General features: G+C 36.7%; 1 long non-coding RNA gene and 1 other non-coding gene across 2 annotated transcripts in view; one reads left to right on the forward strand and one right to left on the reverse strand.

Moving 5' to 3' along the window:
* Nucleotides 1-21,978, forward strand: part of LOC112826465 (uncharacterized) — a 130,677-nt gene that overhangs the window by 19,975 nt on the left and 88,724 nt on the right. The window lies entirely within an intron of this gene.
* Nucleotides 20,401-20,504, reverse strand: LOC112827014 (U6 spliceosomal RNA). Its single transcript, XR_003209129.1, has one exon. It is a non-coding gene; the product is annotated as a U6 spliceosomal RNA (small nuclear RNA).

Genomic DNA, 21,978 nt, shown 5'->3' on the forward strand with positions numbered 1-21,978 from the left:
GTGGCCTATGTAGTTCACTTGAAGTGAACTACAATTTGAATATGCAAAAGTCAGTAGGGATTCTCAAAAGAATGCTGGCAACTTTTACTGTCTGTACTGGAGCTGCCCTCCAGATCCCTGTCAGTGGCTGTGGCTGTTCACCTGCAGTGACAGGCATTTGAGAGGAAATACTTGCCGCCACCTGGCACTGAATTCCCCCTAGGCTTCTCATGTTTTAGAAATTTTCTGTAGGTCAGCAGATGTAGCAGTTTGCCTACTCCCAAGAAAGCGGTACCCCATTTTCAGAATGTCATTACCATGGCAGAAAAATCATAAAATTAGGATACACAAGTATTTATCCTGCTACCTAATGCAAAGCAGAATTGTTCCCTACAGCATATACTCAAATGCTTTGGTGCTAATTTTAAACAATTCAGCTTTGACATACTTTTTTTTTTTTTTCTTTTTTAGTGCCTGGTATGGCACCCAGTGATTTAGAGTCTACAGCTCTGCTGTTTTGAATGTTTACTGGATGGAGGACACGGTTTGTGGGAATCTGAATAAAACAAATGCTCTCATTTACATAGGAATAGGCTTCCAAAGAGGTGTGGGCACTCCACCTTTGCCGACTCTCTTTAGAAAGAGGAAGTATGTATTGTAGGAAAAAAAAAAAAAAGGAGAAAATAAATATTGTAAAGTGACTCTAATTGGGACCAGGTTTCTGTCCCCATGACAGTACAATGTTTCAAACTGTCTGGGAACTGTGTGCGCAGCATTTGAGGCATTGTCTTCTTCCTCCCTGCTGCTATTTCATTTAACAGGCTATCATAGGGTTCAACTCTGCCATTCTCTTCGGATGATCCTCAGTGTCTTTGGGCGTGGCTTAATTTTCCAAATCCATTTTAGTTATCGGTATATCTCTCCATTGCTTAGAGAAGTGTTGGGAAAACATGAGGCAATGCTTATTTGTGGCTATTTGATACAGATCATATGAGAATCAGGAAGATTATATAAATGAAAGTCTGTTCAACATCACTTCAGTGTGAGTGTAACTGCTTTCTACTTAGAGCACCAGGTTCTAGGGATGCAAAATGTATTACACAGGATCTTTATCCTTAGACTACTTCTGGAGCACTCACCGGGAAAATGAAAAGTGCCACCTAGAATACAAAGGGATTATCAACCATTGAATAAAAGGCATCTGCGATGGAAAAATTCTGGCTATACTCCTGTAGTGAGCTAAGATCAAGGGGTTCAAAACCAAAGGAGAGCTGAGGGAATAAGTAACTGTGTTAATGCCGGAGGAAGGGTTTTGCTGCTGTGGCTATACCCCAAAAGGGGTGACAATTGGCAGATATGCAAATTAGCATTTACAACAGCTTGCTTCATAGGGCTATATTTCTTTAAAAGATGCTGATTTTTTTTTTTACTGGTGTTATCTATTTTTTTCTGTGTGGTACATTACCCTTTAATTTGAGGTCCACATAGCATCAAGATCCTGGATGATTTTATTTGTTAATGAAGAATATTTTTAGAGCAGAGAATCACACATGTTTAGAAAGAACTCTTATCACAAAGTTACAGACATAATTTATTTTTATTTGAAAAGAGGCTTACGAAAGTTTAGCCAGGCATATTTGGTGTGGATGATGATGATCCAATAAAGTCATGGGATTTTGAAGGGCCTCTGCCATCAATCTTGCAGTCTGGTGGGGGATCATTGCCTGTTCCCAGGGTCCTTGATCAGCCCTCTCTGCCAATAGTTTGGCTTCTGTTGTCTGCCTTAGGGTGCAGTTAATTGCTTTTGCCCAGCATACTTCTTCAATGTCTTCTCTAGTCTCTTTAGTATGACAATACTACATGACCTTTGGTTGGTCTTTGCTTACAGACCCTGCGAGTTTCTCATGCAGCATTTGGAAAAATCCAAGTTGATGATTTCCAAATACTCGTTGCTATTGAGTTTTAAGTACATGAAAACTTATCATAGATTTTTATACAATGTTTAGAGTAGTTACCATAATCTGGTTGGTGTTAACATGTTTAATTTGCTGACAGTCTCTAACAATGGAGATTGCAGAACAAGTATTATGTCTTATCTGTTATATACACCTGAAGATCATAGAAATATACCTTGTTTATGTAATTAAAATATAATTCTTTTTTTAACTTTCATTTTTTTAAAAAGATTTTATTTATTTGACAGAGGGAGAGAGAGAGAGCACAAGCAGAGGGAGCAGGAAGAGGAAGAAGCAGGCTCCCCGCTGAGCAAGGATCCTTGCCCAATGTGGCGCTCTGATGCCAGGACTCTGGGATCATGACCTGAGCCTAAGGCAGCCACTTAACCGATTGAGCCACCCAGGTGCCCTAAAATATAATTCTTGAATTAAAATACTAGCAGTCGTAAAACAATACAATGAACCACCCAAACCAAAATTAAGTTGATCAGACACATGGCCAACTTAGTATACTTAGGAATGTGCATCAAACTACACTGATAAAGGTGGTGGAAAATTGATAAAAGTCAAGTCAAGTCAGAGTCCAGCATGCTGACCGTGACTTGCACTTTCACTCAAAATGCTGATAGAACCTAGGAAACTTGAAATGCAAAGGCCAAAGTTAATTATTTCATTTGCAATGAATTATTTCTTTTGCAATGGTCATGAACATTTATTCAATTTGGATTGATGCACTGTAAGGGAGTTGAAAGCTGAGGAGGGTTCAGATAGGAGACACAAGTAAGACAGAAACTATGGGCATGTCAAAGAATCCCAGAAAATGTAGGAGCAACCCGGTTTGTCAACCAACTGATCCATCAGTATCATAATGCAATACAAAGGATTAGTTTCTCTAAACATAATGGGCAGTTTAGCCTGTGAAAGAGAAGGCTAAATGATTATTTACTAGATATTTGCAAGTATATGATTAAGGCTGTGAGGACACTGCTGCAAACGAATGCAGAATAAGAAAGAACATATAAAAAATGATGGCTGATCATATCCTCCCAACAAAGCAAAATTACCTAGCAAGGGATTATAGAGGAATAAGATCATTACAGCTTAAATCCAAGAAGCCATTTCCATTTTCAGCTCTTAAGATATTATTCCGTATCCTTTTGATGCTTCCATGGTGGATCTGTGTGAATGGGGCTTGAGCAGATGATTGCTTGGAGTGGATTCCAGCTCTGATTCCTTTGTAGCCCTTCAGTGAGTTTTTAGGGATTTAAATTTTAGAGTTGCTAGGTGATCAGAAAACTAGGTTTTGTGAGCGAACTAAGACAAACAGATAGATGTACACCCCGATGCAGTTATGAGAATGGTTCACAGATGTGTGACTTCTTACAAAATAATTTCATTCTGGATATAAGATTTGTAATATGATTAGCTTCCCTTTCAATTGCGGACTTGCCACAAATATTTTGCAATTGTTGGTTCTATAGGTACCCAAAGGCAGCAGCAAATAGTAGCCTTTCTCTAGCTACTTTAGTAAGTGCCTGAAACACAGCAAATTGGATCATCTGTAGTTTTGCTTTTAGCTCTGAGCCTCATTTATTTGTGTTCTTGACCTTGTCAATATTTTTGAATCTGCACAAACCAAGTGAAACTAAGGTACAAGAATTCCAAAGAGCTAGAATAAAGAGAAAGGGAAATTAGCTAAACTTGCCTCATATAGTGGGTATGGAAACCGAGGAGTGTGCAGTGGGGACAGAGTCATGGCAGAGGTGTTAACACCACATTTCATAGTTAACTGCCAAGGAAAAGAGAGGAAAGGGGGAATAAATAGCGGAATGGAAGGACAGAGTCCAGAAAAGGGCAGCAGGATATGTTTGCATGGTGTGAGGTGAGTAGTCTACACTAACCATGTGCTAGCTTGTGTTAGACACTGATACTTCTCTTTACATATTTTAGATACACATTTTAGGATTATATGAGCAACTCTAATGGGATCCTTTCCAGTAGTGGGTCTCATAACTTTCATTATTAGAGTTGTTACTGTTGTTTCAGTAGCAAAATGTTTCTGTCAAAAAAGACTAGCATACCAATATGGAAGTAAATAAAAATTGGACCTTTTGGGTTGTAGTAAAATATTTTACTTAAGTACCCAGTTTATCCTCCTTTGCTTTGGAGAAACCTCTATTCTGTAATACTACCATTTTACATTTTGAGAGGTGAATTCATTGATTCCATTCAAAGAGAGAATTAGTCACATCCTTCACAAGTTGTATTTTTGGCAAATCTCTCTGATTGGAAATAGCCTAATTCTTCATATTAACTTGTCTCTGAGATTATATTACCTCATTCTTTTCTTCTTTTCCTAATATACACTGTTTCATAATATCCCCAAATTCCTGTGGTCACAATCAACAAACTTAGGTACATTTTGAATAAGAAGCATCCTCCCAAGACTATTAGTTCTGGCTGAAGAAGCTGCTTCGTTTGAAGTTGCCTGCCTCCTGCCACTTCAAATAATAATCAACTATCAAAAGACGCCCTCCAGGAATGTCACAGAGATGAACAGCTAGATGTAAAGAAAGCTTTCAGTACCCTTGGAATAACTGATAGACTTGAATTTTCCTCATAGACTGACGACTCATTAGCATTACAGATGTGAATAAATCATGAATTTTACTTTTCTAGATGAAGGTTGTTCCTACGCCTGCAGAGTCCATAATCAAGGTAGTTTTCCAGATAATACAGGAAAGAGAAAAAATATAGAATTTTGCTTCAATTAGCAAGATATTTAAAGTGTATGGTTGGAAAATCTTTTTTCCTTAAAATATCAACATAATAGCTTCTATCCTCCTTTCTGCTTAGTGTGTAGAAAGAGAAACAATTTGCAAAAGAAAAGGTATTGTTTTTCCTCAGTGGACTTGCAAAAGAGACATCAGAGTAGCTTCTGGGTATGTTATAGAAATGCATAGGAACTATAAAAAATAATTGAAACTTGCAGGGTGATTTTCAGAGTTTTATTCACTGCTGAATTTTGCAAACTTGGTCTTTGCTCTACTTGAACTTACAGAACTAAACAATCTTCCCAGAATTTCTCAAGGTTACCTTTGTTTCCAAAAATCATTTGAATAACAATCTAAGGGAAAATAATGACCTCTTAATGGTTTGTTTAGTCCAGTGGTTTTCAGCCTAGATGCACATTAGAATCACCTGGGGTGTCTTTAGAACTGATGCTACTGAAGCCCTACCTGCAGAGAATCTGATTTAAGAAGGTCCAGGCATCGGTATTTTTTTTTTTTTTTTTTTTTTTAAGATTCTGGTGGTTCTAATACACAGCTAGGATTAAGAACCATTGACCTTGTCAATATCCTAAGTCGAATATTCAGTTCCTGATCATGAAATTCAACCTAGTGTACTTGTCAAATTGGGACTAAACTAATATCCAAATACACCTTAATTCAAAGTCTCAGAAAATAAACTTTGTAGAGATTGATGGATTTTTCTTTTGGTCAGTCCCTACCTTCCCCAACTCTTCTATCCGAAGTGTACTTGTGGACTTATTACAAAAATGCTGATCTGGGTAGGAAATGTATCAGCCATCACATCTCACTGTATGTGAAGGCATGGAATTAGTGTCATTGACAGAGACCTAATAATATGTTGTCTCGAAAAGTTAATATTCCCTTACCTCTATTATAACATGACAATTACCCTACTTAAAGCTCTAATGCTCTTCCCTACATCTAAGTCTAATTACTGAGTTTTGGGCACCCCAAGTATCTCCTTCCTCTTTACACCAGTTTCTTGGTTAGTGCCTTGTTAGTGAACAGATTACCTAAAACTGATTACACAGAGTCACATGCCTCTTGGTATTGCCTGGGGACTAATTCCTGCTATCGTGATTCCTACCTGGTCTCCACATCTTGAAGGACACCTTAGCTAACCACACCTTAGGGACATTTAACTTGAATTTTTCCAATGTCTCTTAGCAAAGTAATACTTTCTCCCCGAGCTTATAAATTACTGTCTTGGCTTTCTTCCTACACTGCTTTTGTTTTGCAGATATGCCATTTTACCTTATACTTTCCTTTATCATGAATCTAAGGCTCTATAATGTTATTTTTCAAGACGAGTAGTTACCCTTTCTTTTACTTTTATTTTCACTAATATTTACAAACCCACGTATTTTTTTTGCCTACTGTTTACATGCTGTAGATTACAAGATGTACCATATGTGTTGACAACCTGTAATTTTAGAATCTTAAGAAAAATGAAAGTTTCCAAACAAAAGAAAAGGCCTACCAAAGGTAATACCCTAGAGAACAGACAGGGTTTGTTCATTATGTCTGAGCCTGGGGCATTCCAAATGCCTTCTAGCAATTTGTTTTTTCATGTTTAAAATTAACTGAACTTGCAAAAAGTTTTGCTTCCAAATTATACACTGGATCCAATTATTTAATATTTATATCATTGGCTCTAAAAGAAAATTCAAGGAAGCAAAGAAAACACACGAATTTTAGTATTTGGCCCTACTTTTTATTTTGAGAAATACTTTGTTTTGATATATCATAAAAATGAATTTTATTTCACTTATTCTTACAACAATGTTAAAAAAGGAAGTTAAAGATTCTATAGATTATTATAATTATTTACCATTCTTTTTCTAATAACACACAACAGCATTTCTTCTGGTGTAAAACATGTATCAAATTAGAAAAAACAAAATTATCAAGATAAGTCAACGGATTTCAGTAAGGATGATGCAGATACTTAGAATGTAATGATGGCATACTAAAAACTTGATGCATTTTATTTGGTAGTTTTATCATCTTATGATGACCAAGCCTCTCTTTTTCCCTGGAGTTCAATATTCCACTCTTCTTTCAAAATAAATACCTTATACATATCCAATCAAATGACAGATTGTTTTGCATAAAATTATTTTAGCTATATCTAAACTGTAAATCCTTCATACCATGCATAATACTAGAGAATACTACACTGTCAAAATGACTCAGTATTAAGCAAACAATGTTGCAAAAACTATGAATAGGGAGACCTAAGGAACTGTATGTTTTCATTAATTTCTGTGCATACTGAAATCTAGTTTCAAGTGATGTATTAAACATACACCTTGACCTTCAATGTCTCCTGTAAACTCACTGAAATGATAATAAAGTGTTCGAAAATGGTAAGGCCAGAGTATAGCAAAGGAAATGACAGCAGATGAGAAATGTCAACCAAATTTTGGAAGATAGAAAGCAGATTTACAGTGTAACTCAGCAGATGTGGGAAAGCTGAAAGCTAAGTGACTACAGGCTGGTGGATGTCAAGAAGCTGGCATGGAAGATTCAGAGTGCAGGACTGAAGAATAACACAACTCGTTCACAGTCCATATCCATTTTGTGTGGAGAACTGTCTGCGAACTGTCTGCCTGCCCCTAACTCTAAGCACACTTGCAGGTTTGCTTTCTGCAGAGATTGCATGAGAAAGTCCCTGATCTCAAGTGCCCTGGGCACAGATGAAGGAACTCTGCATCCTAATCACTTGGACCCCCATCACTTTCCCACATTTGACTCCTCTAGAAACCTGATAGACAGGGTTATACACAAAAGGAAGGAGAATAAATATATATATATTTGCATATATATATATGTGTGTATATATACATATATATATATATATTTCACTCAAATAGCAAAGAACTATAACTACTAAAAACAGAAAAGTTGGGTCTCTGCTTGATTCCCTTCTGGTAGGTGGAATAATGGACTCCAAAGATATCTAGATCCTAATCCCTGGATGATGTCAGTATGTTACCTTGCAAGACAAAAGGGACTTTGCGGATGTGGTTAAGGAACATAAATTAAAGATAAGGAAATTATCCTATATTATCCAGATGGCCCCAATTTTATCACATGGGTCCTTAAAAGCAGATCACTTCTCCTGGCGGTAGTCAGTAGGAGGTATGAGTATGAAAGAATAGTTCCAATGATAGGATGTGAAAAGAATTGGATCCATTCACCATTGCTAGACTTAAAGATGGAGAAAGAGGTCTAGGAGCCAGGGAATGTGGGCGGCTTCTTTCTAGAAGGTAGAAAAAGGAAGTAAATGGATTCTCCTTTAGAACTTCCAGAAGGCAACATGGCCCTGCCAACACCTTGTTTCTAGTCCAGTGGGATTTGTGCTGGATTTCTAACCAATAGAACCGTAGAATAATCTGTATTGCTTAGGTTGCAGATTTGGAGGTAATTTGTTAATGGCAGCAGTTGGAGTCTAGGACATCCCGCTTCACAACCCATCACTCAGCAAGCCCTGCCCAAGTCCAGGGTTTCAGTCTATATTTAGTTCCTCACCCAAAAAAATGAGTAGAAGTCCTGGGATGCCAGGTGTTTTAGGAAAGCCTCTAATATGAAAGAGAGAACAAAGTGAAAAGAAGAAAGCTACACTGAGGAAACAGGGAGAAAACAGGAAGGGGAGCAAAACAAAACAAAAGCACTGCAATTACTTCACTGAGGTGGGAGAAAATTTTGTATCCGTGTTACAAAAACAGAATAAACAAAATAAAAGTTAAATTCAGAAAATAACCAAGATTTAGGGGTTCTTTGTATATGTCTATCTCTATTTTTTGATGAACTCTCTCAGCAGGCAGACAGAAAAGACCAAGAAATGGAAAATAGAAAATTAGAAGATTGATCAAGGACCTCCGTTTTTCATAGAGCTTTCTTACTCTCTAAGGGGTGCTCTAGACATAAGATCAGAGAAAACAAGAGAAAGAAATCACCAAAGAAATATTAGAGAAAAAAAAAAAACATGATCTCTACATTGAAAGGGCTTATCAATTGCCCAGGAAAGTGAATGAGAAATGACCCAAAGTACATCATCAGTAAATTTATAAATAATTGAGAATAAAAAGATTTTGAGGACATCTGTGGGAAAGAAAAAAACAGTCACACAGTCTGATTCAAATATATGGAATTAGGCTTCTCAACAGTAAAAAGCTAGATGATAAAGGAATGCTATCTTCAAAATTTGGAGGTCATATGATTCTCAAACAAGCTTTTAATACCTAGTTAAACTTTCAGTCACGTATGAGGTGAAGAGTAAAAAAAAAAAAAAAAGCCTTAGATATACGCATTTTCAAAAATTTCCCCATTCATACCATGTTGCTAAGTTCTCTAAAATAATTATAATAATATATTAATATGACATAGCATAATAACATGATGATTGTAGGATAGAACAAATGTCCTCCCAGGGTGACAGCATGCAGCAGACCTAGAAAGCAGCTGGTCCAGATATAAGAAGGATATAAAAGTCTCTAGAAAAGATACAGCCAAGAAAATAATGTATCTATCTGATAGATTATGTGATTTTTAAAATAAATTGTACAGAGATTTATACTTCCCTTGTAGGGTTTTCAGCTGAATACTGTTAGTGACAAAGAAAATGAAGCAAGAGATAAGCAAGGCAATTTTTACCTCCAGAGTCAACAGAAATGTGTTTGAAAAAGAAAATATAATCATAGTGAACTGCATGACAACGCTGAATGATATTTACATTGTGTTAATAACGCAAACACAAAATTTTCTAGCACATTAATAAAATTATATAAAAAGCATAGGAGGTGAAGTGTGTATAGATGTTTACATATGTACAGGGGCACATGGATGCACACATGCTCACTGAGTGATAGTAGAAAGTGGGTTCTAAAATAAAATCTATAACTTTCACAGAAAGAAATCATAGATAATACATTTTTTAAAAAATTAAAACACATCAATTTGTAAATAAAAACATTTACCTAAAAAAAAAATTAAAACACATCAGAACATACTACTTAGAAATATGCAAGTAAACTTTAGAAATGCAAATAGCCAAAAAAGTTTCGTTATTAATTCCCCATGAGGTGTTTGGGAAGCAGGGATAAGGAGGGGTAATCAGGACACTGATTCCCCACCCACCACCCAAACCTTTTTAAATATTTGGATTTTATTATTCCATAAACAAACTTTAAATGTAAGAAGTGTTTTCCATGAAAGGATGTGGTAAAGATAGTCATGGATAGTTTTACTATGATTTTCCATTGAAAAGTGTACTTCAATATCAGGTAATTACAACTGAAATAAGAATTTAGCAACCAGAAACTTCTTTATAATCTGTACATAGGTTAGGAAATAATCAAATAGATAATATTAAACCATTTTTTCTCACCTGCCAATGTAATTCACTAAAAGTCCTCTGATAATAAATTAACACTGACTTTCAGATTTAATGAGTTCATTACAATAGTCATTAATGTAATATTGAAATTCAGAGTGAAATATAAACTCAATTTAAGTAAGATATCTAAATTGTCCTGTTAACCAATTATTGCTTCAGAAAGTACTCTCATACAGTGTCTGTTGTCATTCTCTTTGTGACAATAAATAGTTTACATCTCCGGTTTAATGTATTTCACCAGGCTTTATTGGTGTGACAGATATGGGGCCTTAATTGGACTTTTTATTATTTTAAAATCTTAATGGGCAGCATCATGAGGATTTTATTTGCATGTTATTGAGGTATCCCACTGCTGTGTATCCCGCAACTTTTCTATGTATGTAACTTCCTAATTTTGCATAAGTACATAGAGGTCATGCTTCAAACCTGTATTTCACCAGAAACAACATCCACAGGTATCTTTCTAAATAAGAATTTGCTGACTACAAGTCGTTTGTCAACATAAACTGTGAGAACTAACAAACAGGCAGAGAGGAGCTTAACAGTCACCGACATTCTGCATTCTGTCACTAGATTGCTGTGTATGCAACTCAAGTTTCAGCTTCTTTCAGCTTCCTTTCCTTTGGAGGGAGTCAAAAGATAATTATTTATTTCTTGATCAAGCCAGTAATAGCATTGATACATGTACTTCCCCTGAACATTGATACATGCTCTAAATCTACCTTCCTGGTTCACAGATTGTTTGATTCATTTCCAATGGTAACTATCTACCTTACTAAATCTAAAGGAATTTTAGTAAAATGAGTCTTAGATAAATCATTATATATATTTTTACAGCGAGTTTCACTTGAGGGGGTCCAGATCAACCTTGCCCTGTGGCCACAAAGATCTTGGTATTTTCCAGTTCCGGTGTAGATGCTGCCAAAGTCAGCAGAAGTTTCATTTGCTTAAAATGAAAACAGTCACTCAGAAGGCTCTCTTTCATAGCTGTATTTTATATTTCAAACATGTAAATATTTTCAGACAATGGGAAAACCATTTTGATTCCCTAGAGGATTTTGTAGTCAATGAAATTATGGATTACATTATATTCAGAAATAACACTATTTAGCAACTTGATTTGCGTACTCCAGAAAACTTACCTCTCTCCTCAAGGTGCCAGAGACAGGATTTGAATGCAGGTCAGCATAATACCAAAGCCTTTAAAGTGATTTATACCTTCAGCATAGTTGGGAATGCTACTGGCTTCAGCGAGGGAGCTTTCTGCACATGAGCCAGACCACAGTTCTTTTTTTTTTTTTTTTTCTTTTTTCCTTCCATGGGGAAGAAATAGGATAAATAAGCTGTCTCCACTATGAATATTCCAGCCTAAGAGATAATTTTATCCATGCTGCTTGAGGGGAAAAAAAGTAATGGAAGTCTTTTCTTCTACCTACCTTCCAACTAAAATTCTGTTTGCCTGCTACTTTTAAATGTTTATTTTAGAGACGACAGAAGTCCTTGCTTCGAGTGTTTCAAAAAAGCAGGGGAAATGTAGAAATTAGATGTCATCCCTGTTGAAAATCTCTGGCTCTGAAAAGATTACAGAGGAGAGGACAGGAAATAGCCTCTTTTGAAGTAGTTGCCACATAGTGGCCATTAAACTTGACTTTGGCAAACCTCTTTGTCAACCCCATTTGTTTTGGAAAGATTCCAAAAAGGCATTTGAAAAAAAAAAATCTTTCAAATTATTTCTACTTCATAATGTTCTGAAATTTCATCTCAGAGCTTTGAAAAAGTAAGCAATTAATTAACAGGGAGATTTGTAAAAAGGAGAGAGCTCTCCCTGATTTTGGCAAGGTCCCAAAACAACATAGACCAGTTATGTTAAGAATTACAGCAGGGGTCTAAGAAAATTAACTTAGGTTAAGCCATTACAAGTTATTATAGCATAAGTCATATGGCCCAGTGCAGGCTTCTCATTAAGGGTGACACATAGGGCTGTGGCAATTGTGCCTTGCACAAAGATGGCTGGCTGAGAGCCTGCAGGTGGGGCCAGAAATCTTCCCCTCGCTAAGCTCACTCAGCTTTGCACTCTGTGAAATAGTCTGCATTCTCTGGGAGGGAGTGAGGGGCTAATCCCTTCTTCTGTTTGGTCTGCCCAGAGGGGATGCCTTTTGGCAAGGCACATAAAGATTCTGTATGTGCTGTCAGTGGGTTCTGCTTCATATTCAGAGGAACATAACAATAAATAAGAATCAGGAACAGAGGAGGAATAGCCATTCAGGCTACAAATATATCTGTGGAATTTGACTCCAACTTACTTTGTGAGAATGTAGCACCCATAAAAATGAGTGGCAGTGGTTGAGTAGAGAGTCTTGAGAAAAAGTGTGTCTAGGGTGACAGTATCTATACAGTTGTGCTACACAAAAAGGGCTCATTGACAGAGCTAGGCAACCGGTAGGAGTGGACACATTGCTCTCAACCCATAGGCCTGTGCTGGTTCCACTGCCCTCTGTCTGCCCTCTGGACTGGTTGCTCTTCATGCCAGGATACATAGTCATTTCTCCTTCCTTGACCTCCATACTTGATTTAAATGGTAATTCCCTTGACTTATGATTGCTAGGTTATTTGATAGCCAAAATAAAATGTGCAATTTATGCAATTATGTATTATGCAGATATATTTATGCATGTATATGTATGCTCATCAATGTACATGATACAAACACAGGACATATGCGTGCACACATGTCCGTGTATGCATGTATACGTGTGTGCATGTGTACATATGTGAGTGTATGTTTGTGTGTACCCTTCTCATTTTATTTTATTTTTTTAAAGATTTTATTTATTTATTAGAGAGTGAGCGAGAGAGAAACAGCATGAGGGGGAGAGAGTCAGAGGGAGAAGCAGGCTCCCCACTGAGCTGGGAGCCCGATGTGGGACTCGATCCCAGGACTCCGGGATCACGACCTGAGCCGAAGGCAGTCGCTCAACCAACTGAGCCACCCAGGCGCCCCCCTCTTCTCATTTTAGCCTAAGCAGCAAGACTGACTTTAGAGGAAATGATGCTGAGGTAGTGTCCTTTGGGTATGTCAATAAGAGTTGTCCCTGGTTCTAAATTAACCAAACAGTGGTTTATGATAAATAAAACTATAGGGCAAGCCCCCCAATATGTGGATATGGATGTATATGTGACCAAAATATTTTAATTAAAAGGTATTTCTGGACTAGCAGATCATTCCCTCAATTATACAGAGGAAATTTAGTATCTAAACCAAAATATCATGGGTCCTAATCAACTTTAATTTCCTGTAGGAATTAACCACAGGTAACTTCAATTACAATAGACAAAAAAACCCAAAAAACAAAAAACCCCAGATAACTCTTGAGTCAACACTACATTGGTGGCCACATTTGGGCAGAGCTGTAATGTGGAGTCTCATCTCATCTTTCAAGGCTAATTCTGTACTGGGTGAAATATTACAAGAACCAGCAGTCCAACAGATATAAAGGTGTCAGGCTGAAGTACAATCCAGTTTTATCAAAAGACATTGCTCGGGTCTTTTAATGCAAATTCTCTGAAGGTATTTTATATAAGATTTTGTGAAATGTCTATTGTAACGATTTACTAGTTTGTTTTAATTGGCAGAAAAGCATAGATTTCTATTTATAACCTGAGGAAAAGTATTTTAAATATCTTAGTCAAATTTATTCTATGAAAATAAACATGATTGCTTTAACATATCAATCTATGAATATAAAGAATTTGGGAAATTTTATTGGTAAACCAAACACATGTCTAAATATAGAAAATCCTACCCAATCATGCATAAGTGAAATCTGCTACAATCATTTGTGAATGTTAAATGTCAGCAGTGATGGATATTTATACAGAAAAGGAAGAAAAGGTGGAACAGTGGCATTATGGATCAAAGTTTTTCAAAACAACATTGATGTGTTTTGACAGAAGGGAGAAATAGTAAAATACTTTAAGAAAGATTAAAAAGTAAAAAATAGAAGGAATTTGTACCATGTTTTATGGGCAACAGCCTGGAGGTCAGCACAGTTATTTATTCATGAGTGAGAATTATTTGTCAATTATGTAGAGCATTGCTTTCCAACCAGGGTGCCAAGGGACCCATGGGTGGCCCTGGAGGGACCACCGTTTCCAAGAAGTCACCAGTCAGTTGTTTTAGTTAATCATGTAAAACAGAAATGACTAATTTTTGACAATTCAGTGGACACAGTTTCTATTCACAGTTATCCCTTGGGTTGAATTCTATTTGTAGGTGGATGTAATTTTACTCCTTTTAATGAATCAAAAACATTAATAAATTTATAAATTGTGAAATCATAAGTAAATACTATAGTTGGAGATTGTCTAAAGTTTTAGGAGTGAAATACAATTATAAAACTCATGACCTTAGAGCTCTAGGCATGATTCTTTGATGACAAAGATAATATTATTCTGAAGAATACTTAACTGAACCCAGATCACCAAAAATAAATATCAAGGAGTGAAGTTAAATATGTAAAAAGCACTTGACTTTTTGTCCCTAGTTCTGGATAGAATACTGACAAGGAAGAGTATTTAGTGAATCTAGGTAGTTACCCTTACTTAGTAAATGTAGCTTAGGTACCTATAAATGTTATATTTTTTAACCATAGTTCATAATAAATATTGAGTGATTAAGCTAGATACTGTTCAAAGAACTGTTCTAAAATCAAACTATTCTCACAAAAGCCCTATTGGTTTAATATATGATATAATATCATACTATATTTACACATTTGGTAAATGAAGAAATTCAAATTTAACAAGTTTCAATTGTCCAAAATTTGTCAGCAAGCAAGTAGTAGATGTGGTATTTAAACTACGATCTAACTTAGCCCCAAATCCATGATCTTCTCTACTACAGAAATAGTGCCAGTGCCATGACTTTATATTTTGTAGACAACTTTTTCAGCACATACCATTCTTTTTCTTTTAAGTGTAATTAACATAGAGTGTTGTATTAGTTTCAGGTATACATAATATAGTGATTCAACAATTCTCCAAATCACTCAGTGCTATCATGATTAGTGTATTCTTAACCCCCCTTATTTATTTCACCCATTCTCCCATCCACCTCCCCTCTGGGAATCACCATAACTAAAAAAAATTAGTTGAGAAGGGCAGCAGGTATGTATAGGAAACTTGTCTATATCTACTCAAAAAGGGAATGTATACACCATAGGACATGACAACTAAATTAGGTCAACAAATTAAAGAGAATTAGAAAGGTATGCCTACCAAATAAAGATCATTAGGATATATTTTGGTCTCGGAAGGAACTACAAGTATTTTGGGAAAATTTTACATTGACAAATGCAACAGTAGAAAATCTTTTAACAATACAAAATGTGGATGGACAGTTTGGTTCACTGTCATTCAACTTATTTGGGTTAGGGGATTTTGCTTCAGTGTTGCCTTGTGTGTGCCATTGATGCCCTATCCAAGTAACTTTAGGTCTTTTGATGAACAGTGCAGTGTCCTGTAAGATTCAATAATAAAGTCATCCCATGAGGCAAAATTCGCATCTAGATGCCTGTACATATGTTCAAGCAGATGACAGTAGTTCACTTGCCATCACATCAGGTGGCCCTTCTGAGTGTAAAAGCAGCTATTATTACTCAGCAGTTCACAGCTCTACGTATCTCTCGCTGTTAAGATAACACCAAAGACTTATAATTAATTTCTAAATGACTCAGATAAGTCTATCAACTCATCCCATTGCCATTTTGCTCTATGAATAACCCCTTTGAGTCACATTTCCAGAGCCATCAAGGAAAAGGCAAACTCGTTTTCTGTGGTTATACAAGCCACCGAGACTATGTTGATGTGGGAGGCAGGCAGGCTAAGAACATGAATTGCTTAAAATCATTTCCACCAAGGTGGTCTCAGAAGGAAGGCAGTGTCCCGTTGCTAAGATAACAATGATAGAATCTCCTATCTGATTATGAAAGTGTCACAGTCACCTCCTGAAACAAGGCTGTTTTCCAGTGTTTTTCTTTTTTCTTATACATTATGACAGAGGTAGTTACTGATGAGATCTCTAAGCAGCAAACCCATCAAGGATGCTATACATTTTCATGGATCTCCTAGAAGCCTTATGGTCTTTCATTACCCTGGCAAAAGAAAGTGTTTCATTACATACATTCTTTGGACCTGTTAGGTGCAAACTGACTACAGTTGTGACCAGGAACCCTGAAAATGTAAATAAAACTCACAGAGATTGCTACATGATCCCTCAAAATCAAAGCAAAGATCATCCAAGTACTATTTAAGGCAAGTACTGTCTCTCTGTTGGCCTAACATGCTCTAGTTCCTGAGACATACCAGGGAGTTTCAATCATAGGAATCTAGGAATTAAGGCAGAACTCCATATCCCTGATAATAAAATCCCCTAGGAAACAAATCAATGGGAAAAGAGTCTCAGTTTGTGAATGGAATTCTTCTTATTTGCACCCATGACAGGGAAAAGAAATCACTTTTTAGTTTCAAAATATTGCCTTTAAATGTTTAAGTAATTTCTCTTACAACATATACTCACTCTCAAGACCACTTTAGGACTGGCCACCTTGGCTACCACTAAGTGACATACATGCCATTCACTGAAAATGTTGTATCGATTCTCTGGTGAAAAATCAATTCCCAGGTTTGCAATATCCAAAACCATGCAGATATCTAGAAGAGAATGGACTTATATGATGATAATCCTTACACTATACAGATTCTGAAAGAGGTGCATGGCAGAGGAATGTCATATTAATTTACTAGTAATAAATTCTGGCTGTTATGGTTCTAGCTGAGCTGCTGGATTCAAGAGAGATAGCACTATTGATCATAAACAGTAAGCATCTTATCTGTAAATAAGTTATGCTGTCCCTTTTTGCTTGTATTTATCAATGATTGGAAAAGCAATAAAACAGGAGCAAGGAACAAGATATCACTGTGGCATTCTGAGACTGGGAACAAATAAGGAAGTGTGAACAGGAAAGTAGAGATTTGGGATACAAAAAAAAAAAATCTGATGTATAAGTCACATGGGCATACTTTCAAAATTGAGGTGACATTTTGAATACGCTAACACAAATTATAGCGATAAAATGAATACGTTAAGGCTGTGAGATAGTTCTTTGTGAGGGGTGATGAATTTTCTCAGTTCCCCTGAACTTGGAAGAAGTTCAGCTTATTCCAAGAAAAGGATCATATGCTGATTGCCTGGAGTTCTGAATATAATCATCCATAACTGGATCCTTGTGTCCTCCATAGTATGTGCTTATTCACTTACTTGTCGTTTATGGCTAACTTTGCTTCCTCTCCTGGAAGAATTCCTTGCTCCCTTATCTCCCCCACACTGATGCCCCTTCCCTCATTTCATGACTCCTAATGTCTGCATCACAGAATTTAGCATTTAATTACGTATCACAATGTATAGTACCTTGTATTTGTCATTTCTGTCTCTCCAGATTAACTAGCATCTCCATGGCAGTGATTAATACAGTGCTATGAACATAGATGTTCAGTAAATACTTGTTCATGGAATTATTGATATTACTGTATTGTTTTAGGATTTTGATGTCCTTATGCTCTTCATTTTACACAAGAGTAGTCTTTCTAGTAAAAGTCCTGTGACCTAGCCTCTTTTTTAAGTCTAGAGAGGTACTTAGTCTCAGAAAACAAGTCAATTTGGTCTCTTAAGTTTGAAGAGACTTTATTGCCTATTGAATCTCCCTAAAAGAAAAGTCTATGACCCAACAGACACAAGAATATGTGCCATCCTTCTCTTGGGTGCCCTCTCCCATCCCCAAACCCTGCCTGACAACTTTTCTGGATTAGCACAGAGTGACCTCTGATGGACATGCTTATTTTTCTATTACAAGCAGTAGAACAGTGAGGGTGTAGAAGTTGGAAATTGAGCTAATTCACTACCTGTTACACACAAAACCAGGGACAAAGACTAGAAGGTTGTGGGGAAAAGGAGAGAGAAGGCAAGTCTTTATTTACTCTTTGGGGGTTTAGAGGGTTTTTGGCATAAATCCTCCCTTGGAGCCCCAACTGCATTTTCCTAATTCTTATTTTAGAACTCCCATAGTTTCTTCTCTCTGCCTTTCTAGTTTCTGTTTTAGAATTCTTGCAGTGTCAGCTTTCACCCTTTCTGTTGTATCCTCTCCATCGCTGCTCACATGATAATAAGAGTCCTATCTCTATATGTTATAAAAAGATGTCAGGTTTCAGCCAGATGTTAAAGGCATTTACCTCTTTCTGGCTGTCCTTCTGATAGCTCCAAAAAATGAGGTGTGAGTTCTGGTGTCACAGTGCATGGAAAACACTGGGAAATTAGGCACAAGTTTGCTTTTCACTGGACATGGTTGTGGCAAGGTGTCTTCTAAATTTCCTAAGGAAGAACTCCCATCACCACCATGAGTATTAACTCTCAAAGACCTCAAAGTCTACTTCATGAGAAGCATGTATTCTCTTCCTTTGATGTCAAATACCCTTGCTCTTGAGAAGTGAGAAATGCATATTCACTGATTCCCAAGCCTATTTTGATGATAAAAGAACCCAAAATAGGGGCACCTGGGTGGCTCGGTCGGTTAAGCGGCCGCCTTCGGCTCAGGTCATGATCCTGGGGTCCTGATATCGAGCCCCACATCGGGCTCCCTGCTCAGCGGAGAGCCTGCTTCTCCTCCCTCTGCCTGCCACTCTGCCTACTTGTGCTGTCTCTCTCTCTCTCTCTCTCTCTGTCAAATAAATAAAATCTTAAAAAAAAACAATATTAGTTGAGAATGTCATTAACTCTATCTCCATTATCTGATATAACTGTTGACACTATCATGTTGATTTTTCCTGACTTCCAATTTTTGTTTCCTGATAGCAGTGGAGGATCCCCCTCAATACCAATATACAGCATTTAGTATACCACTGTCCTATTCAAAACCCCTGAGACTATTTCTATCAATAGCATCAATCTTCTCATCTTGCTTTTGCACAACTGTCCATTACCTGGCCTCAATTAACATTTCCCAGAATATTTCTCTCTAACATTTTGGCGATACATCTCCTTATTCTTCTATGGACACTTGCTCATGCCTATTGCTGTTATTAATCATCTCTTATTTCTTCATGGGATGCTATTTCTTGTTTCCACTTGTTAATGCTTACTCATTTTACAAATTACATTTTATCCCACATCTTCCATAGGGATTGTAGAGTTTAAGCAAAAAAGCCAGTTTTTCAAACAATACTAATTTCCAATTTTTCTAAATAAAATGTCACACATCTTGGCAACTTCATATGTACTACATTTTTGCTTATATGCATTTTTACTTAAATGTTTCCTATCATCCACTCCTCCTTGAAAGCAGGATTATTTCTTATCACTAAGGAAATGTTTTTGTCTTACCAACTTTTTTTTTCTTAGAAATATTTGGGTTTTTTTATTTTTTTATTTTTCTTGTTATGTTAATCACCATACATTACATCATTAGTTTTTGATGTAGTGTTCCATGATTCATTGTTTGTGCATAACACCCAGTGCTCTGCGCAGAACGTGCCCTCTTTAATACCCATCACCAGGCTAACCCATCCCCCCACCCCAGTCCCCTCTAGAACCCTCAGTTTGTTTTTCAGAGTCCATCATCTCTCATGGTTCGTCTCCCCCTCCGATTTACTCCCCTTCATTCTTCCCCTCCTGCTATCTTCTTCTTCTTTTTTTTTCTTAACATATATTGCATTATTTATTTCAGAGGTACAGATCTGTGATTCAACAGTCTTGCACAATTCACAGCACTCGCCAAAACACATACCCTCCCTAATGTCTGTCACCCAGCCACCCCATCCTTCCCACCCCCCCACCACTCCAGCAACCCCCAGTTTGTTTCCTGAGATTAAGAATTCCTCATATCAGTGAGGTCATATGATACATGTCTTTCTCTGATTGACTTATTTCACTCAGCATAACACACTCCAGTTCCATCCACGTCATTGCAAATGGCAAGATCTCATTCCTTTTGATGGCTGCATAATATTCCATTGTGTATATATACCACCTCTTCTTTATCCATTCATCTGTCGATGGACATCTTGGCTCTTTCCACAGTTTGGCTATTGTGGACATTGCTGCTATAAACATTGGGGTGCACGCACCCCTTCGGATCCCTACATTTGTATCTTTTGGGTAAATACCCAGTAGTGCAATTGCTGGATCGCATGGTAGCTCTATAAAAATATGGAACGCTTCATGAATTTGCATGTCACCCTTGAGCAGGGGCCATGCTAATCTCTGTATCATTCCAATTTTAGTATATGTGCTGCCGAAGCGAGCACTGTCTTACCAACTTTTTATCACTTATGTGTTTAGTATAACAAAATATTGAAAACTCAATACTGGATATATTTAGAATGTGTTTAATATTGTAAAGGATCTATGCCAATTTGATCACTTTTATACAACATTTCCTTCCTTCAAAAGAAAAGTTTACATCTGTATTCACTAGTGACCTATTAAAATATATTAGAATAGTGCTGCTCAAATTTAAGTTATAGACCTTTGTGCACCCATGAGCTATTCTTTAATGGTTCCCAATAAAGTAAAAACGAAAAATTGAGAGAAAGCACTTAAAACTTTTATAGAAATTTGACAGAGTAATTTCACATCTGTAATACTAAAAAATACTAAAAAATAAAACTGGACCTTGTGTTCTGAATGTCTTGTTTTATTTATTTCATTTTCATAGGAGATAATTTTATTATATGTATAGTCAGGGTACTCCAGAGAAATAGAATCTATAGGATCTATATCTAATTATCTCTATATATCTATATATATAAACTTGTTATATGTTTATGTCTACTATCCTTATTATAAAGAATTAGCTCATGAGATTATGAGGTAATTCATCAGCAGGATGAGTCAGCAAACTGGAGACATAAAAGAGCTGATGGCTTAGTTCCAGTCTGAGTTTGAAGGCATGACACTAGGAGAACCAATGGTGTAGTTCCAGTTTGAAGGCCAGTAGGCTTGACCCAGAAAGAGCCTACATTTCAGTTTAAGTCTGGGGGCAGGAAAAACCAATATCCCAGCTCAAATCAGTCAAGCAGAAGGACTTCCTTCTTATTTGAAAGAGGGTCAGGTTTTTTTGTTGTACTTAGGCCTTCAACTGATTGGGTGAGACCCACCCTAATAAAGTGGGGGGACAATCTGCTCTACTCAGTGTAACAATTTAAGCGTTAATCTCATCTAGAAACACTCTCACATAAATACCAAGTATAATGTTTGGCCAAGTGTCTGGGCATTTCATGACCTAGTCAAGTAAAGTAAAATTAAACATCAGAGTATTTTTTTAAAATATCCATCTGTGATAAATTAGAAAAATTAAAAAGTCAATCAGATAAACTGGCCCTTCAGCACACATACTTTGAGAATCACCCAAATACTTATTTCCTCAGTCAGGCCAGCAGTAGGTTTAAAAGTTGATTTGCATAGAGTTCAAAAGTTTCCAAATGAAAAGCGTTCCGTGGAAGAAAAAAAGATCTAAAGCCCCCCCAAGTGTGGTGATCTATTTAGGGGAAGGTTATCAGCATTACTAGAAACAGGGTTTTGGTATTGACTAATACCAAAAACAAAACAAAGAGAAACATGGCCTTACTCTGGAGGGACTGGGGAAGCTATTTCAAGCCAAAACTAAAAGCATAGAAATTCAAAAGGAAGTCAGAATCCTGACATATTGGCTAGTATATATGCAGTCAAGGATCTGGTATAAATTCAGAAGAGTGTTTACTGGGGGGAGGTGTTCTTGAT

This window comes from Callorhinus ursinus, unplaced genomic scaffold (assembly GCF_003265705.2).
Source record: "Callorhinus ursinus isolate GAN/ISIS: 27379988/994484 unplaced genomic scaffold, GSC_fseal_2.0 scaffold7, whole genome shotgun sequence".
NCBI classification, from domain to species: domain Eukaryota; kingdom Metazoa; phylum Chordata; class Mammalia; order Carnivora; family Otariidae; genus Callorhinus; species Callorhinus ursinus.